Source organism: Schistocerca serialis, chromosome 2 (genome assembly GCF_023864345.2).
Source record: "Schistocerca serialis cubense isolate TAMUIC-IGC-003099 chromosome 2, iqSchSeri2.2, whole genome shotgun sequence".
Lineage (NCBI taxonomy): Eukaryota > Metazoa > Arthropoda > Insecta > Orthoptera > Acrididae > Schistocerca > Schistocerca serialis.
In genome coordinates this window covers 604,427,385-604,431,830 of record NC_064639.1, presented here as the reverse complement: position 1 = coordinate 604,431,830, position 4,446 = coordinate 604,427,385, and the positions used below count along the sequence as shown (strand labels likewise).

General features: G+C 48.6%; 1 non-coding gene across 1 annotated transcript; it reads right to left on the bottom strand.

Moving 5' to 3' along the window:
• Positions 1-2,385: 2,385 nt before the first annotated feature.
• Positions 2,386-2,459, bottom strand: Trnat-ugu (transfer RNA threonine (anticodon UGU)). The gene has a single exon. It is a non-coding gene; the product is annotated as a tRNA-Thr (tRNA).
• Between the last annotated feature and the right edge of the window lie 1,987 nt (positions 2,460-4,446).

Sequence of the window (4,446 nt, the reverse complement as noted above, 5' to 3'; positions counted from 1 at the left end):
TTTTGGTTTTAGTACACAGTTGAAATCACCTGCAAATATTACTTGGCCTGTGCGGGTTGTAAAAAGTGGCGCGATCTCCTCCTTAAAAAACTCCGATCTCTGACGCTTTTTTCCCGTTCCAGAAGGGGCGTAAACATTTATGAATCTGGTGTTGTGGATCGTCCCCGCGATACCTCTGCTGTTTGGCAGTCTGTCGACATTGGCTACGGTGATGCCTTCTTTGGTCAGAAGTGCGGTTCCGAGTTCACTGCCATGTCCCGGATTGATTAACGCATTGTAACCTGTGATAAGTTCCAGATCAATATCGGCGACCTCTTGCAACAGCGCAATGTCGATATCAGCTGCATATAAGAAGTCCGTAAGATTCTTCAGGTTTGACGTGCTGCTGATCTTGTTGATGTTGACCGTGGCAACACGGTATGCCTGTAAAGGTGGCATGATGGCAGAGGTATGCGTGGCGTTGAGCCGCTCCCTTAGTGATGACGGAGGGGCATCAATTAAAAGAAGTCGGGGTCGGCATCCACCGCCTTAACAGCAGTGTCAGTCTTCCGTTGCCCTCGCGATTCCGTTTCCCGGACTTCTGACACTGTTTCTCGGTGTTGTCCCTGTACTTCGGTCATATCGTTGTCGTGAGAGCATTCTTCGACGTCGTCCGCCCAGTTACGCGGATGGTGAGCTTCACGCGGATCTGCACTGCTATCTGGCAGGTGGCCACCTGTACCTTCTGTATCTACTGACATCGTCTTCGTCTGTGATGGGGAGGGTCTGTTGTCGGAGTCAGCCTCTGAGTCGTCAGTACGGGACTTTTTGGACGTCTGGTGAGTTGCAGTGGAAACCTTAGACGTCACCTCGATCAGCTTCTGACGCACCTGATTGGCCTTCTCGAGCAGCGGTTGCGCTTTTGTGTCAGCACCCTGTTGCGCGATCCTTCGTTTCTTCTGCTTTTTCGGGGAAGGGCACTTGGAGTTTTGAGCAGTGTTCTCTTGAGTGGCACAGTCTTCGTCCATGGGAAAAACTTCCGCCGCTTGCGGCTGTCCGGAGACAACATTGACCTCGCTGCCACCCTGCGTGTCCTTATTTCCCTCCTTAACTTCCTGTAAGGAAGCTCCGGCGGTTTCCGGTACATTACTCGTCCCCATTGGTATGTTCTCCTCTTTGTGGTCAGTGTACGCATCTAGGGTGAAATCGACGCTGAGCTCTGGAGCGGTGTTTACACGGGCGGCAACGTAGAACTTGGGCCAGGCTGCTCACGCTCGCCAGTCGGGATCTGCGCTACGCGCCTTTGAATACACTGTGCACGGACATTTGCTGTAGATCCACATCCCGAGCATGTCCGTGGTTGCCCGTCATAAATTACTATGGCCCTGTATCCGCTTATAATGATGTAAGATGGAATATGCTTCAGCAACTCGATTTTCACTTGCCGCACACCGTTTAATACTGGGAATATATGTTGACCTGACCATTTCTCAGCAACGTTGCTTACTACCGAACCATATTCCCGTAGTTTGCCGTTAATCTGCTCGGCAGTTACTTCGAAAGACAATTCAAATATTCTAATGGTTCGCAACCCCAAGCCTGCCTGCGTTATTTGTACGTCGCCAATGTTTTCGTCTGAATGTTTGAACTTAAGAGATCCACCACGAGACTCAATAATTTGCTCGCATCTCTCAGGCGTCACCAATTTCAAGTAGACGGTACTACTAACGATCGATAAGTGTATGCCAATTAAATCGTCAAGCGTTAATTTCATAACATCTCGAACAATTAATTCTACCTCAAAGGATTTTGGTCTAGCAAATTTCGGGTCGAATGTCAATTTAAGAGTGTCTTTCCGTTCTGGTTGATTCATGACTGCGTTCGAGTATTCATTACAGAGGTTAGTGTTAACGCTGTAAGCGCGCACTCACCATGCACAGCGACCGCCGGCGGCAGCGACGAAGTAAACACGACCAGCCGCTCCGTACGTCCGCACCGCACGGCTGCCTGAGAAGGAATGACTCCATCTGAGCCACCGAGGACACAGGTAAATAGCGCGACTGCAGGGACTATCCCTTGCACGCTTCCCGTGAGACTCACATTCCCAACTGTCCACAATTCTACATATGTGTTGCACCTTATAGACATTTTCCCACCAACTCATTACTCGCGCACACTTTGGCGATTCCCGTAGGAGTTTGGGCAACCTGTGCGCATTCGCACAGACGAAGGTCAATGGCTGGGTAGCCTTGTAACTACATATACGAGGACAGTAACTTGTTCTCGAAAGAACAGTTACTGTTGATGACCGTGCAGCTTTTCCCTGGAATAAATGATGACTAACTGAAAACCTCAGCTGCCGACAGGTATTATTGATAGACCTCGATGTGGACAGCTGAAAATGTGTGCCCCGACCGGGACTCGAACCCGGGATCTCCTGCTTACATGGCAGACGCTCTATCCATCTGAGCCACCGAGGACAGAGATGAATAGCGCTTCCCGTAAGACCCCCATTCCAAACTGTCCACAAATCTACATGTGTATTATACCTTAGAGACATTTGCCCACCCACTCATTACTCGCGCACGCTTTGGCGATTCCCGTAAGAGTTTGGGCAACCTGTGCGCATTCGCACAGACGAAGGTCAATGGCTGGATAGCCTTTTAACTAAATATACGAGGACAGTAACTTGTTCTCGAAAGAACAGTTACTGTTGATGACCGTGCAGCTTTTCCCTGGAATAAATGATGACTAACTGAAAACCTGAGCTGCCGACAGGTGTTGTTGATATACCTCAGCTGTCCACATCGAGATATATCAACAACACCTGTCGGCAGCTGAGGTTTTCAGTTAGTCATCATTTAGATTTACATACATTAGCGGAGTTCACTCAATATAATTCATAGAAAATATTTCACACGAATTTAAAAAATATTAAAGGAAGCATAGCGACACCAAATACCTTCAATCCCGCAGCAGTGCCATCCAGGATAGGTGACTTTGAATGTGACTGTTCCCTCTCCGCCACCCCGATCTCATTTACGTCTGCCTGTAATTTATTTACTGACCCCTTGCTCAATAACATCAGCAGAGGAAAGTTCCTTCGCCATGACTGCAATTTAATCAACATAAAAGTTGAAAGGTGGCACCGCACTCTCTCACCTCAACTACACTGTCGGTCAGATTAATGTTCATATTTTAGGTCACTATCTCCGTGTTTCCCAGTACTGCATTTGGTATCAGTGGTTTATGACTTTTTACATTACGAAATTGTGGACTGAATGTGTAGCCTGTAGAGAACTTGTGCCTGAGGGGTGCTGGAAGCGAAGGAGAACAGGGAGAAAGATGGATTGCGGACCATAAATGTTGTGTCCAGCAAACTGGCTGAGTGATTCGAGGAAGCAATGCGCTGTGAGTTACACCTGCAGAAAGACTTCGGGCCATGGCACACCCCTCGTCCCGCTTAGGGTCGGAGCCGGACGGCGCCGGCTTGCAAAACATTTTACTTGGGTCAGTAGAAAGACCACCTCGAAGGCGGACAGTCGGCGGAAAGTGAGTGGAAGAAGCCACTTAAGAGAGACTGCACTAATGCGAGCTTTCGTGCGAATGGCAGGACAGTCATGAAACTTCAGTCATTCTCATATTACAAGCCGGGACGATGCGAACAGACTGGCTGGTGCATGTGTTTAGTGAAGGCAAGACTGTCACTCCCCTGATGCCAGGAAGTTGCTAGGTTCTTTTCGCAAGCAGCAAAAATATATATTTCATGTGCACGACTGTCTGGGAAGCTTAACAGCCTTCTTTCAGAAATTAAAAATTGTCGGCTTGGGAAGATTAGATCTCTCAGTAAGTGAGGGAGTGTGGTCCCATCTAGGTAGACGCTTTTTCCCGAAACATGGTCATGCTTACTGTGAGAACGACGCCACCCTACTCTAAAATCTTCTTTATTCAAACAAGAGAGATTCCGAGTCGCTGATTGATTCCCCTGAGGATATGCAAGGCAGAGGCTTGCTGCTCCGGCGTGGGGCCCACGGTGCTGTGTCTGAATTGGCTACCAGGTCAACAGAGCAGTCAAGAGGGGAGATTCAATGAGTGGAGGATAGTTTGAATCGTTTGTACAACGTGGAGTCGGTTTTTTTCTGCCAATTTGGCTGCCGTACCGAGGCTTTGAGTAAGTGATTATGATTCTTCATCTTCTTGTCCTCTCTTGGTGGAGAACTTCAGGTATTTTCCTCGTGAGTGAGACTTGTCGTCTGCAACCTGTGGTGAAATGAGGGCGAGTGGTAGTTTCCAACAGTACCGACAGTGACTGCATATCATCTCGGGCATATCGTGTGTCACAAGGATGAACTTATTCGTCCCGAGTCGGCCGTCTGACGTTTGACAATTTCAGCACTCACTGTCATGCGTGGTCAAACTGATTGGCCAGACCAGCGAACGGGTGCACCTCACACTAAAATCTTCCAG